The following is a 16028-nucleotide window of genomic DNA, read 5'->3' as shown; positions in this document are numbered from 1 at the left end:
CCTGCTGGAGTCTCCCTGGAGTAAAAACACTTCAAAATATAACCAAGCCGCCATTGGACATGGGTTCCAGCACACCATGGGGAAGAGCCTATACTCTGGGATACCACTTCTCCAGCCCACCCCATGTACACCCATCATTAGATCGAGAACTTCTTTGATAGCTGAGACCACACCACCTTAGTTAGCTTGGATGCTCAGTGCCTAACACAACGCCGGGCCCAGGGCAGCTGCTTGAGAAACTCAATTCCAGGATTCCAATGGCATTACCAGCTCACACTGAGGACCTTCTGTGGGCCACACAGAGTACAAGGCCCAGAGGGAAATTCAAATGGGCGAGAGGCACAAACTCTGCCCCTGAGGTACTTTCATTTGAATGGGAAAGATGAATCACCATGAAACCATAGTACAAGGCAGCAGTCTTGAAGTTGGGGGTCAGCGGAATCCTCATCATGTCATTCCGTGGTCTTCAGGCTCCAAAAGGCCTTGAGGGCCCATGAGTGGTTGGAAACAGCAGTCGGGATTTAGGGAGGACACTTCCCAAAGCCAACTGCCTCACAGACATCTTGCTTAGCACAGGAAAGATGGCTCATCTTTCTAGAAGATTGTGTAACAAAGTGCTTTGTCACTGGGCATCAGGCAGAGGAATAAAAGTGAGCTTTTAGACCTTAATGGAAATATTGTACTTAATTAAGATTTAGCCACCACTTCCACCAGGAGACAGCTTTAGGGAAATAGCTCGGCAAATTTACATTTGATCATTTCTGCCGATAAGCTGAGACTCACCGAAAGCAATTTATAAAACTGACAGTACTGGCTGAATTTTAGGAGGGACAAAATGCACCTCCCTGAATTCACTTGAATACAATGAGGAGCGCTAAGTAAGGAGACCCACCCCTTGCATGTATACGGTATTTTATACTTCTCAAAATATTTAATAACCCTGTCATCTGTTATGATAGAAGCATTAGGAGCACCAACTCTGGAATCAGCTGGACCAGCATTTGAATCCCAATCTGGGCACTTCCTAGCCATGTAACCTTGTTTGAGTCAATTACTTATCCTCAAGTCTCAGTTTTCTCATCTGTAAAATGGGCACGACGCTAATACCTCATTGAGTTGTTATGGGGATGAATTGAGATACTGTATGAAAGCGTTTAGCACAATGTCTGGACTATAGTCAGTGCTGAACAAAAATGGTAGATCTTATTATTATCCTTACCACAGCCCTTGGAAGGAGGTGCTCTCAAAGGGGCAGAACCCTGAGGTAACAGAGAAACAGTATGGTTCCTTGCTGCCAAAGACCCGATTTTCACAGGACTGGTTGCGTGCTTTCCTTTAAGTCTTTATTTCTGCTTAACCAGGGGCTAGGGGTCAATGCTCATTTCCACTTAAGAAGATGCGTGAAAAATAAAATTAACCCATGCGAGTTTCCTCATTTCCTGTGTCATTTTCAGACATGCTTATTTGGCCACTGTAGCAATGTTTCATGTTCATTTCAATGTCCCCTCTAGTCCTACAGCTTTTCCCTTGAAATCGTGAGGCCCTCGGTAACGTCACCTTCATATGCGGGTACAGAAACCTGGGAGAGGAGGAATAGAAAAGACTTCTGATGCTGGTGGAGCCAGAGGTCTGGTCTCTAACCACAGGCACTCCTCTGCCCTTGATTCTCATGCTGAAATCTCTGTGTCCTGGGCAGGGGGTCTGCTCATTTCCAGGCTTTGGTCCCAGACAGCAGAGTGGAGGCACGGTTCACTCACTTCAGAGCCCTAAGAGCATTTGTGTCCATGCAAAAGCTGTGAGTAACTGAGAACTCAGCATATCACATAAAACTGTAATGTGATTGAGGAAGCATAAATAAGAGCATGGGCTTTGGAGTCACACAGACATGGGATTGTATAGTTTTGTTTTTCTTTTCCATTATGGTTTATTACAGGATATTGAATATAGTCCCCTGTGCTATACAATAGGACCTTGTTGTTTATCCATTCTGTATATAATAGTTTGCATCTGCTAATCCCAACCTCTCAGTCCTCACTCCTGCCCCCTCCCCCGGCAACTACAAGTCTGTTCTCTAGGTCTGTGAGTCTGTTTCTGTTCGGTGGATAGGTTCATTTCTGTCATATTTTATTAGTAGATTCTACATATAAGAGGTATCATATGGTATTTGTCTTTGAGATTGTCTAGTCTTACTCTGTGACCTTGGCGAGTGAACTGATGTCTCCGCATGTCAGTTTCACCTGTAAAATGGAAATAATAACACAAGTGGTTTTGCAAGTTACGTGAACTTGTACATGAGTAACTTTTAGCAGAGTGCCTGGAACATAATCAAATCTCAATGAATGGTGGTGATTTTTTTTATGGCCTGTGAAGTCTGTGGCAGTAATTGTAAACACCTTCTGTGGGGTAAAAAGTCTTAAATGACTTCAAAGCATTTCCCACATGTGGGTCATTTGATCCTCACAACCTCTTGGTGAGGTAGTCACCTTTTGCATGTGAGGAAATAGATTCAGAGCGACCAAGGGATGTACTCAAGGTCATGAAGCTCATTAGCGGTGCTGGGCTGAGAAGGTACTAGTCTAGGCAGAATATTTGCATCTTTGTTGGGCAAAGTCTTTGGGGCGACACTTGGCGAATATGAGCTGTTTGAACTGAGCATGATCCTTCCTGCGAAAAGATGTCTAAATGCTACTAGCTACAGTTTAGCTGCTCGCCAGACCACACGGTGTTTCTCTCTGTGTCTTGTGTGATGCCCAACATGTTGCAAAAGTGCAATAAATGTGACATCATAAGAGTACCCTTTGCAACAAGGCTGAGTGATATATGGTCACGGTGGTACCGTTTACCACCAAAAGGAAAATCTTTCTTGAGGCCTGCCGTGTGGTTTTGTTCATGCTGCTCAAGGAGTACCAAATGTCCAGAGCCTGGAGATTCTCAAAACATTCTGAAACACATCAGCAGACCTCTGGTGCCACTTGGCCATTGCTCTTCTGACCTGAAAATGACAAGGCGTCAATTTTAGTGAACTCTAGGGAAAGGATGGGAGGACAAAAAGATAAGAACATTTTTGACCTCTCTGTGACATTTGCCTCATAGCCATATTCATCTTGAAATACATTTCTCTTGGTTTCCATGATGTCATAGAGCCAGTTCCTCTACTTGAAGCATATTTCTCGAGGATCCCTGGGTCCTCTTCCAGCCCCAAAATGTTGGTGTTCCGCCGAGGTCTTTCCTCCTCTCTCATTCTATACTCTTCCTGGGCAATCGCACCTACTCGCATGCTAATGGTCTCCAAATTAATATTTTCAGCCCACGTGTCCTGCTCTCCACTGAACCATTCCATAATGCCAAATACACATGTTAGAACTGCTGCTACGTTTATATTTGTCTTAATTTTGCTTTCTCTGTTGAGAGGAATAGATATAGCTAGGGAGAGATTTTTTTCCCATCACATGTGAATTGGTGTTTCCCTTCAGCTTTTTATTATTTGCTATGTAATAAAGACAGGGTGCTTAGATATTTGTTTTGCTTCCTCCTAGATATTCCTAGTTTAATTTTTACCGAGATCTCCATTGTGTCACTGCGTTTGTTCTCTCTTCTTTGTGTATGGACTTATACAGAAGTTACGTATTCGAGGACCATTTGCAGTTATTTAGTCTTTGTAGAATGTTTATGTTTGTTGGTAGAGTCTTTAGAAAAATTTAGAAAAATTTTCTATAAAACTGATAAGGGCTGTCCTATTGGCCAAAACCAGAATAACGTGTTCTTATTCTCTTGGGAATATGGTTATTACTGGTGGGCCAGTGGCTGCTCATTTAAGGGGCCTCCCGCATAATCATATTTGTTATCAGCTACCAACTTCATTAGCTTTTTTTTTTTAACATCTTTATTGGGGTATAATTGCTTTACGATGGTGTGTTAGTTTCTGCTTTATAACAAAGTGAATCAGTTATACGTATACATATGTTCCCATATATCTTCCCTCTTGCGTCTCCCTCCCTCCCACCCTCCCTATCCCACCCCTCCAGGCTGTCACAAAGCACCGAGCCAATATCCCTGTGCCATGTGGCTGCTTCCCACTAGCTATCTACCTTACGTTTGTTAGTGTGTATCTGTCCATGACTCTCTCTCGCCCTGTCACAGCTCACCCTTCCCCCTACCCATATCCTCAAGTCCGTTCTCCAGTAGGTCTGCGTCTTTATTCCTGTCTTACCCCTAGGTTCTTCATGACATTTTTTTTTCTTAAATTCCATATATATGTGTTAGCATACGGTATTTGTCTTTTTCTTTCTGACTTACTTCACTCTATGACACACTCTAGGTCTATCCACCTCATTACAAATAGCTCAATTTCATTTCTTTTTATGGCTGAGTAATATTCCATTGTATATATGTGCCACATCTTCTTTATCCATTCATCCGATGATGGGCACTTAGGTTGTTTCCATCTCCGGGCTATTGTAAATAGAGCTGCAGTGAACATTGTGGTACATGACTCTTTTTGACTTATGGTTTTCTCAGGGTATATGCCCAGTAGTGGGATTGCTGGGTCATATGGTAGTTCTATTTGTAGTTTTTTAAGGAACCTCTATACTGTTCTCCATAGTGGCTGTACCAATTCACATTCCCACCAGCAGTGCAAGAGGGTTCCCTTTTCTCCACACCCTCTCCAGCATTTATTGTTTCTAGATTTTTTGATGATGGCCATTCTGATTGGTGTGAGATGATATCTCATCTCCCGCATAATCATATTTGCTATCAGCATACCAACTTCATTAGCTTTTTTTTATTAATCACCATTCTAAGCTAGTTGTTTACTCTCGTTTCCGAAAAGACCAGAAACTGAGGCACGGTTCTGTCTGGAATCCTGAACAAAAACTAAAGGCTACACTAGGGATGTAATGTACAGCATGGTGACTGTAGTTAATAATACTGTGTTGTATACTTGAAATTTGCTAAGAGAGTGGATCTTAAGTGTTTTCGACATATCAAAAAGCAAAACAAAGCAAAGAAGTGATGGATGTATTAATTAACGTGATTGTATTTCACGTTCCACAATTGTATGTTAATTGGTATATGTATACTATTTCACATAGTATACATATACCAAACCATTAATCACACTGTATACCTTAAATATGTACATTTTATACTTGTCAGTTATCCTTCAGTAAAGCTGGAAAAATCCCTAAAGTATAAAAAAAAAATCAGTCCTCCCACATTCCTCTGGGCCTCTTGGGATAGAAATATATTTCTACCCAGATTTCCATTTGGGGTGCTGAGACCCGTTAATCACACCAGGTCTAGCATCCGTGCCATATTTGGCCAATGTCCAAAATAGAGACCCCTCTTGAAACCTCTCTTTTCCTGTCTTTCTATTCCCATACTGCCTGTGCTTCCTCTCCCGTGGCTCCTTTTCTGAGAGTTGTCTCTTTTCAAAATTATTCCCATGTTTCTACCTGGAACATCCCACTGCATGGGAAAAAAATTCCCCAAGTTTTCTTCAACCTGCTGTATCTGCTACACTGTCACCCGAATAATAGTTCTGAAATGCAAAGCTAATCATGCCATTCCACTGTTTGAAATCTCTTTATCTAGACAGGAAGAGTCCAAACCCCAAAGAAAGGCATACGAGATCCTTCTTAATTTGATCTCCACTGGTCTTATTTTTCGCATCCCTCTTCTTTGCTCCGGTCACACCAAGTTACCTGTAGTTTCTCTAATACACTATGTTGTCTCTACTCTCCTCTCGGCCTTAGCACATGTTGTTCCTTGTGCCTGAAACGTGACCTCCCCGTGGTTTGGTTATTTGTTCTTCCTAATTCAGCTCCAGTGTACTTCCTCTGTGAAGCATCCTTCTTCAGGCTGCTGGGAGCCCCTCTCTTGCCCTTCAGTAGCAACCCGTTGTCATCTTTGGCCTGAGTTGTCACGGCCAACACCCATTATACTTTGTCTCCTTGAGGGTGGGGACTGTAACTTGTTCATCTCTTGCCCTAGACCCTGGTGAGTTCCTCCTTACCCTTCAATACCTTGCTCAAGTGTAATGCCCTCTGATGCCTCTGGGGAGTATTAGCTTCCCTTCCTACACTGGCCTTCCAAAGCATCCCCTGCCTTCCTGGGCACATACTAGACACCGTGTAAATGCTGAATGAAAGATTGAATTTATTTATGAAGATTCAGTGATTATCTGAAGATCACAGAACAATCCAGGAGTGGGGCTAGAATTAGCCATTCTTCTTTGGTTGGAGACAATTCTTTGGGGTTTATAAAAAGACCTAACCAGAAATCAACTCCAAAAATTAAAATTGCAGAGCAAGATGCAACTTAGTTCTTAAATGTAGCATGAAAGGAAGTGGTTTCTTTTTCCAAGTGTTATGTTCTTAATACACTTCCCCAAAAGAAGTCTGTTCTGCCCATATATGACTTCAGTTCTGGAAAATGCTTTGTGTCACCCTTACTGATCCCTTCCATAGTTCACCAGAAGCCAGTGTTCTGGCCTTTGAAAGTCTCATACATGTTACTTTCTTCCAGAGGTTTAAGATCTGTTCTTTTTCTTACATAGCACCAGCATCACTTAGTTCAGCAGAAACAGAGGCCTAAGGCTAAGAAACGTAATCTAGCATGCTTGGAGTATTTGTTTGCTGGAATATACTGTTGAATAATGTATTACACCAACCTAGTGCTTTCCTACTCATCCTTCAATGCCCTGCTGAAGTACTATATCTCTGATCTCTTTGAGAACCTCAGTTACCTTTCTGCTGTGTCCTTCCAAAGCATTCTGTGCCCACCTGGGTGCATCCGTTGTATTCCCTATTGCATGTATGCCTGTCTGCCATCCTCATTTAACTGTGAGCTCTTTGAAGACAGGGACTGGTCTTCATTCACCTCTCTTTGTATACCCCCTGTACCTGACACAGTACCTGGTACATATGAATGTTTGTGGCATGGAGATGAAAGGCAGGACAGTGATGTTCTTTGGAACATCCACATCAAACACTTTCCTTATATGGGGAGGTATGATTATTGGCACTGATTTCTCATCCAATAGGATAGCAGTCAGTGAAGGAGAGTCTTCCCTTCTTCAGTCCCTCTTTTTGTAGCCCCCTTCAATTTGTAATACACGTGCCCTGGTTCTGTAGTTATATTTTTATCTGTGTATTTAATATACATTTTATATACAGTATGCAGCCAGAGATGAAACCCACTGCTCAAATCTATAATGTCCCTCAGAGCTGGGCGTTTATTTATCTCTTTACTCGCAGCACCTTACCGTTAAAGGGGAGTAGGTCTCTGCTTTGGTCTTAGGATTCTTTGAAATGAAAGTCAGCCAACAAGCCACAAGAAGAAGGCACGTAACTGGTTTCTTTTCCTATAAAAAGCAATGTTAGGCTGACCTAAGATCTTCTCTTTTCCTCTCTTTATACAGCTGTGCATAAAGACCGTCATATAGACCCTCATTATAGACCCTCATAGTTAAGCTGGCCAGAAGAGTGTAGGGCATGTCTAAGAGACTGCAGAAGGCCACCAAACCTGCTGGTGGTTGGCTGCCATGATTGTGAGTGCAGGGAATGTATTGGGCTCAATCTTTTTTTTTTTTTTTTTTTTTTTTTGCCACACTGCACGGCTCGTAGGATCTTAGTTCCCTGACCAGGGATTGAACCCCGGGCCCTCTGCAGTGAGAGCACAGAGTCTTAACCACTGGACCACCAGGGAATTACCCTAGGCTCAATCTTAAAGGAGAACGAACACTCTGAGATGACCATTGCTTGATACAGAATTATAATGGAGTTATATATATTTATTATAAACACCCAACTTTCCTTCCCTTTTTCTTCCCCCAAATGTTTGTCAAGATGTGTTCTAGGCCACAGTCCCACCTCCACAGGAGTCATTGGGAACTCAGGCCTGCTGACTCGCGTTCCTTGCAACAAACCCTACTTCTGCTTTATCTGCAATTTTCCTACCGGGCTATCACGTCCTTCCTTTGAAGTGAGGGCTGGGCCCTGTGCTCTCAGCCTGGAGGCTTCTCCAGGCTCCAGAAAGACTTAGGTACCTGGCAGCCTTCTCTTTGTGTGTGCGGGTGAGCACTGGGGCAGCGTAGCTGATCGAGTGCTGGAGGAGGGATCTGCTGCATGTCATGAGCCACGTCTTATAGAAGTGGACAGTGGCAGCTGAGTAACGGGCAGCAAGGAGAATGACTCACTCGGTGGATCTGACAGCTCGTAAGTGAAGAACTTACCTGGTACAGGAAAGCCATAGGGAAGCCAGCATGCTCGACTGTGAGGTCATCCTTCGGGCTTCTGGTTTCTAGAGGCATTTCACTGGGTGGATTACAATCTTTTCTTAGACCCATGGACAGTCTTTTTTTAAGACAAAAATAATCCTCTTTGGCGGCAGTAAGAGGTGGGGGTAGGAGATGGGGAATTCCTGCAGCTAAGGCTATGGCCAGCTGGATGTTTATCCCCTACCATTTGTGAAGTGGGATAGATGGCAATTGGGCCTGGTCACGTCCCGTTCTTCCTTCAGCATTTGAGGGAAGCCCTTTGTTTTTTTTTTTTTTTTTTTTTTTGCGGCACGCGGGCCTCTCCCTGTTGTGGCCTCTCCTGTTGCGGAGCACAGGCTCCGGACACGCAGGCTCAGTGGCCATGGCTCACGGGCCCAGCCTCTCCGCGGCATGTGGGATCTTCCCGGTCCTGGGCACGAACCCGTGTCCCCTGCATCGGCAGGCGGACTCTCAACCACTGTGCCACCAGGGAAGCCCCCCTTTGTTTTTAATAGATAGTATTTCCTCATCCTTAACCATAGCCCCCAGATAAGATGCTGAGACACACGCTCAGCTCTTTTGTAAACTTAGGTTAAGGGGCAAAAACTTGAAGAAGAGTTGCTGCATTTTGCACCAGCTCAAATTCTTTGACCTCCAGTTCTGGCAGGATGTCTTTTTTTTTGCGGGGAGCGGGTAGCATATGAGTTTTGCTAAAATGATCTAAATTCCTAGTTTAGAGGGGGTAGCATTGAGCTACAATGATCTCAATTCCTAGTTTAGAAATATGTAATGCTAAGATCTCAATTGACCCCATGTAACTCTTCTCTTCAAATATTCAATGGGCACCTTCCCTATAGAAGGCCGATTTGGGTGTAGAACATTGAGAATACAGCAAGTTCCTAGGACGATAAGCCATAAGGCACATGTTCGAAAACGATGTCCAGACATCTCTCTGGTATACAAAAAGCCCTAGCAACTTTGGGAATTGAATTTTTAGGCTTGAGTTTGAGGGAATTTGTGGCTCTTTTGCCGGAGTGGATCAGGGAACGGTATAATTATCACCCATGCATAGTAACAGCGAGCAGCTAGAACCCCAGAGACTCGAGATGTTGTTTTACCATATCCTGTTCACTTGGGCTGCTAGTCTGCATCTAATTTTTTCCATCTGACTGCTTGCAAGGATACTACATTCTCTTTTGAGAACTAGGAAATGTTCTATTACTAGGTTTTGCTTCCCTTTTCTTTTTTCCACACGTTTATTTGAGGCATCTTTTATTTTCTTTAACGCTTACAAAAATGTCTACCTCTGTTCTTTATGCATCTTATTTTCTCTTCTTAGAAGCATCAGTGTTGGAAATGAAAAGCTGAAACCTGTGATAATGCATCAGTTTGCAAATACAAACACAGGTCAGGTGATTATTAGCATTTTCCTGGCATTGGCTCACGCAGCATACACAATACATTTAGAAGCTTAAGAAGTCATTCGAATAGGAACTATTTGCCCCCTATAATATATGCAGTGTATGAGGTCTGGATGCTGGGGTATACCTATCGATTACCTTATTTGCAAGCTATTATTGAAATTTGCAACTACAATACGCTGGCTTATTGGATTTCATTACTGTGAAGTTCCTGCTACAAACAGTGGAAGCCACTCATAACAGAGAACAAGACTACAGCGGAACCGACCTCATTTGCTCGCGTGTGTGAGAGAGAGCATGAACGTATTCTGTGTGACCATGCCTTGTATGTGTGTCAGTAGTGAGCTATCTCTTGCAGGATCTAAGATTGAAATGAGGCGGCTGTAAAAAGAGCTAGTGCCTCCCTTACTTGTCCGGCTGCTTTTGCAAATCTGCCTAACAAGTAGCTCAGCAACTCCTGATCAAATGATCTTTGAAATGGCTTCCCTCCATTACACGCTGTAATGGTATCTCCCAGGCCAGGCTTTCTGAAACAGCACACCCCTGTCTCTGATAGCAGAGTTCCCTTGGTGAGTGCCCCAGAACAGACAAGCCCCAAAACAAGGCCATCTAAGAATTGGTCCTACCGGCCAACGAATCCTCTTGGAGTTCTGTCAGTAAATCTCCTAGCCTTGGGTCTTTGGATGAGACAAGCAGTTGAAATCGGTAAGTACCAGCCTGAAGTGGGTTGAAATGAAAAAGCTAGAACTGTCATATGAATATTCGGGGAGGTTGAAAGTGCACATATGGAGAGAGAGAATGTGTGTGTGTTTGTGGGTTTACTTGGATCCATATTGTAATGGTGTCATGGGAGGGGAATTGAGGAGAGTTCGAGATTCTGGTCTCAGTTCTTTCAATTATTTTGTGACCCTGGGGAAGTCGCTTCACCTCTATGCCTTGTTAATTCCTCACATGGAAAATGGGGATGGTGCTCCCTTCTTCACAGGTTGGTGTCCGGCTCAGATAAGAGCAAGAGCTCAAATAAGCTCCTGGACATTATGAAGTCATATAGTAAAAAATGAGGTGTCGGTAATCCGAGGGTAGCTGGCATCTACGTGATGCCCAATTGCTTGGCAGTTAGACTAGTGCCAAAATTTCCAAACGCCTTCTTAGCTCAGACCTGCTTGGAGTAGGCATATAGGCTTATTCAACATCATGAAAAACTTACTCAGAGCTTCAACAAAGGCATAGAACTTACAGAGTTCCATTTCATTCCCTCACATGTGTATTTAATGCCTCCTGGGAACAAGGCACTGTACTAGGCAGTTTGAAAGCATTATAGTTATGACTGAGGGGTTCTTACCCTCAAGGAGCTTATGATCTAGTGAGGGGAATGACATGTTTCATGACTGTGTGCAATTTGAGACAAGATGGTGGCAATGCTAAGTTGGGCCCATCTGGCTGACTATTGTTAGGGGTCGGGCTCTCGTCCACCTTGTCTGGGAATGGGAGTGTGGGTTTAGGGCTGCTGAGGGACCCAGACCTGGCTCATTCTCCTCCCTATAAAATGAGCCCTTTCTCTCTTCTTTGGCATCTTAGCATATTATGGGAAATAATGTCTGAAAAGTTGCTAGAAATCTTCAGATACAAGTTGCTGTAAAAACGTAAAGCAAGGTATAAACATTCTTTCAAATGATAATACATTGTCCCCTTTGTAGAAGGCTAGATGATTTGTTTCTTTTTTTCTTTTTTTTTTTTTGGCAATTGAAAACAGTTCACTACATCTTCTTACACTGTCAGTCATAAGTGTCTGGCTGGTTGGTTCAGTTGCTAAGAATGTGTCCAAGATAAAGTGGGTTTAGTATCAGCATAGGATAGTTAGCAAAGCATCATTTGTTTCCCCATCACAGTTTATCCCAGGAAGCTCAGCTAGCCATCTTGAAAATGTCTGCTTCTGTTTACAAGGAAGCCCAAGAAAGAGCCAGCAAGTAACTCTTGGATCCTTTTTCCCACCACCAAAGTATAATTCAGTGTATACGTCATTCTTATAGTAAAAGCAGTAACCTCATCCTGAAATACGAAGAACAGTCCAGTGTTGATATCATTGTCTAAGGAGACATTGGCTGACTTTAAATCTATGTTTACTTAATACCTCCAAGTCTGGAAGCTGTCATTTAAAGTTCACTCTTTCTTGATCTATAGAGCTAATTCTTGTTAAAAAGATTTACCCAATTCTAGAAATTTGAAACGCTCTCATGTTCTGTTAATGTCTAAACATAGTGAGAGTTCTTTGACCTGTTTACTACATTTTTGAGATCCTAAAATCAGTCTTATTTCATGTGTGCTCTTGTCAGTTTAGCTGTCATCTCATCAGCTCTAGGTGTCTTGCAGCCAACCCTGTTCTTTATGTAGGTATCTCAGAAACATTAGGAAGTTCACCCTGGAAATTTCCCCTGGGCTACATCTCATTCCTGTGTTAGATCCTCTAGTTTGATATGACAGGGAGATAAGCGATATTGATGTGCTCACCAATTTATAGTAATGGCCTTGTGTGGTTGGTGGTCTGGGAGCTTTACCTCTGGGTTTATTAGGTCATGGCTGTGCATCTGCCGGCCTGGGCTTTTGTTTTTGAAAGGAGACCATTATTAGTTTGTCTCTCATTGGGAAAATATGCAAATAAACAGTTATTTAGATTTTTGAAAGCAGACAGAATAATACAGACATATGGGCTGTCTCTGATGGTACCAGATCTGACGAAAATATTTAGTGCAGTTGCTAATGGCTTAATAGATGATCTTTGCAAGTTGTAGGGCCAGTATTTCTGGAGTCTCACCCTTCACACACCTGGGTAGAGCATCTGTGGCAAATGGGCACAATTGGCATTTTTGACTGTATCCAGTTCAACACATATGCCATGATATGAATTTTGGCCACATTAGCTAGAGTATACTTGAGCACCTGTCTTTCCCCTTGACTCCTGGAACATGCAGGCTGGCGGCTTTCTTTTGTAACCTACTGAACATTCTCTGAGGGTTTAGTTTGTCACCACATTAAGAGAATACATTTTGGAAGAATGAGAGAATAATGACAATTATTTATAATGCCTAATCATTTCATCTAAAGTTGCCATGCACCTTGATAAAAGTTTTCCTCTGAAGTACTTTGCAGCAAATCTCTGTGTCAAAAGGCAACTCAGTGAAGGGGTGTGTGTGTGTGTGTATGCACCTGTGTGTGCGTGCCTGCCCTTGCGCTTGGGGGGTGAGAGTGGGGAGTAGAGAAAAGAGCGAGAGAAAAGGGAGATAAGGAGGGAAGGAAATAGAGAATTAATCTTTCTTAGTACTCTGAAAGAGGGATGTTCTGGCTTCTTGGTTATCATGAGACAAGAGGCTCATTTCTTACTGCTGATGAATTTCAATTGTAATTACAGAGCATCGGTAAGCCACATTCAGTCCCAAGGGCTGGACAAAAAGTACACTGTCCACAAAAGCCATTTGAATTCTCTCTGAAAAACCTAGTAGCCAAGTCTGAAAGCAATTTGTGAACAGATACAAACTGTTGCTGGTTGTCCATTCAGATTCCTCCTCAATGCTAAGAGCCACATTCTGAAAGTGAAATGAAATGGCCTGTGGCTGGATCCAGCGTGACCTGCACTTGCAAGTTTCTGCTGTGTTGCAGAAGCGAACGACAACAGTTAAACTTTAAAGATCAACAGTTTTTCGATTGGGTTCCTGGAGAATAATGGCACTTTTGTACAATTCTTGAAATAGAGCCTGCAGCCGCCCCAAACAAAATAGTCTCTTTCAAGATCTTGGAAATAATGACCTCATAGGCAGATTGAACCAGCAGTCCATTAATAGTATCCTTTGTAGAAAGCTGTCTCAGGGGAGGGATGTGGCTTAGTAAATCGGCATTGTTTACAAACATAACAGAATAGAATCCCCCTTCTTCTCATACGTTTGTGGAATAGTCGGAGACACCTCCCACTTGGGAAGCAAATACATTAACAGCAAGGCTTCCTTACAGGGCCCCTACCCTTTCTCCATCGGTCACCGAAAAGTGTGCTTTGAGGCACTTGCTTTGAAGGTGAGTTAGAGATAACAAGAGTCTCCAGCCCTATTCCTTTGTCACCAGCTCAGAATTAGCTGGAATCGTGAGAAGAAGATGAAGATTGGTTTTGCCTTGTAAAGAGTCATGAAGAACTGACGTAATAGCAGGATAATCTGAGCAAAAGCAAATCTGAAATGTCTAGGTAAACGGAGTGATTATTTGCTTCATGTTCCTCTTGTGGAAGTAGATAAAGATTCTTCAATTTCATTAACATCTCTGTAAAAGAGGTTTATTCCAGCCCCTCTTATAATCCCCTGATAAGTTGAATGGAATTAAACCAATTCCAGTTTGCTGGGCAGTAGAAAGGTGGGCCATCTAAGCTGGGTCCCTTGCAGGATGCCTGTGATACGGACCGCAGCAAGTGTGTGGTATTCAAATTCTGGGCAGGGATTTCTAGTCTACTATAGGAGAGTATAGTGTGAATTTTATATCCCAAGTAGCCCTTGTTTCCCGACCTGAAAAGAAACAGGGCATCTACCTTTTGAGTCTCTACCCAGAGAGAATATTTAGGAAGAAAAAAGGCCACTGTTACCCACACCTGATTATCCAGAACAAAGGAGACTAGTATTTTGGATTACGGAGGTGCACTAGAACCCTGACTGGCTCAGACTCCTGTTTGCCTTATTGTGTAAGGTCAACTTTGTATATCATGTTAAAGAGGGTATGTATGTTTCTCTGACTTCTGTCATCTCAAGTTAACTAACATGTCCTCAGAAAATAGGTATCATCCAGAATGTGGTGGCTTTCTCTTCCTGAGACACATTTTTCACTATTTTCTAGGTATTACCTAGAATCCTCAGTTCTTTTGCAATAACCTTCAGACTTCATTATTTTTACCAACCTAGATTCTGTATGTTGAGCTTTACTTAATAATCACCACATATTCAGGCATTATTTTTGAACCCAGAAAAGTAAAACAGACAAAGCACACACAGAGAAAAAATTAGTGCTTTTGGGCTTCCCTGGTGGCGCAGTGGTTGAGAGTCCGCCTGCCGATGCAGGGGACACGGGTTCGTGCCCCGGTGCGGGAAGATCCCACATGCCAAGGAGCGGCTGGGCCCGTGAGCCATGGCCGCTGAGCCTGCGCGTCCGGAGCCTGTGCTCCGCACCGGGAGAGGCCACAACAGTGAGAGGCCCGCGTACCGCACACACACACACAAAATACATAGTGCTTTTATTCTGGTGGCAAATTCTTTGTAGTGACTAAATTAAAACCATGAACCCGTCTGATACAGAATACCACTGGTGAAGTCAGTCTTAAACTCACTTTTCTTCTGGAGAAAGAATGAATTTAGAAGGACCAAAATCAAAATGTGAAAGGGAATGTCGACCCATTAGCACTGATTTCATATATTTACCAGCAGTATCTATGAATATAATTGATCCTTGACAGCACAGCTAGGTTTTCATTTTACCGTGTGCTGTAGTTTCACCCGTATAGGAAAATATGAGACTTAATCAAGCTGGTGGTGACAACATTTACTACTGATAATTTCACTGTCATGATTCCTGAAAAGAAAATACAGATTGGGTCTTAATTAAGATAATGCAAGGCATGACACTTAGGCAAAGGAAAAGAGATCTCTTGTCCAAACCAAGGTCAAACCAATCATTGTTAGTTGGCAGTCACCTGTGCAGATGGGGAAACTTAATTGACACTCAGCTATTTTTGAATACGTACAGGCTCTATATATTTGAGAAAATTTAAAACAGTAAAAATTTCCACATAACATAATGTAACTTAGAATTCATTACTGAAAGTAATAAACACATTGTAACCACTGAAGGGCTGAAAAGAGTTAAGGTAGATTATTTCTCACTGTAGCAGGTAACGAGGAGACCCCTGTTTTTGTGGTTGTTGTACTTAGGTTGGTTAATAGTAAATGTTACTGGAATAAAGTGATATGCCAAGTTGTGTATGGAGAGCTCATACACTCCTAAGTTAGTGCCAGTTAATACTTGATGGAATTACAGAGATTTTGTTGCAGTGGGATTTGATTTTCCTTGTATTCGAACTGGAGATTCACTTGGAAGGTACCCTTTTTCTTTTATACTGAAGTATAGTTGATTTGCACAATGTGTTCGTCTCTGCTATACAGCAGAGTGATTCAGTGATACGTATATATACGTTCTCTTTCATACTCTTTATCCATGATGGGTTATCACAGGCTATTGAATATAGTTCCCTGTGCTCTACAGTAGGACCTTGTTGTTTATCCACTCCAAGTACAATAGTTGGCATCTGCTAATCCCCAACTCCC

General features: G+C 42.6%; 1 protein-coding gene across 10 annotated transcripts in view; it reads left to right on the top strand.

Annotated features, from left to right (window-relative positions):
• PAK3 (p21 (RAC1) activated kinase 3) overlaps positions 1-16028 on the top strand; it is a 277882-nt gene that overhangs the window by 171779 nt on the left and 90075 nt on the right. The window contains exon 1 of one of the 10 annotated variants that reach the window (XM_060293079.1): positions 10255-10386. The exons of the other annotated variants lie outside the window; for them this stretch is intronic. The gene's annotated coding sequence lies outside the window, so the exon portion shown is untranslated. Of the gene's footprint in view, positions 1-10254; positions 10387-16028 lie in introns of those variants that run through there. 10 annotated transcript variants of the gene reach the window in all.

The sequence above is a fragment of the Globicephala melas genome, chromosome X (genome assembly GCF_963455315.2).
Source record: "Globicephala melas chromosome X, mGloMel1.2, whole genome shotgun sequence".
Lineage (NCBI taxonomy): Eukaryota > Metazoa > Chordata > Mammalia > Artiodactyla > Delphinidae > Globicephala > Globicephala melas.
The sequence above is the reverse complement of the archived record's forward strand: the minus strand, read 5'-3'. Positions and strand labels throughout refer to the sequence as shown.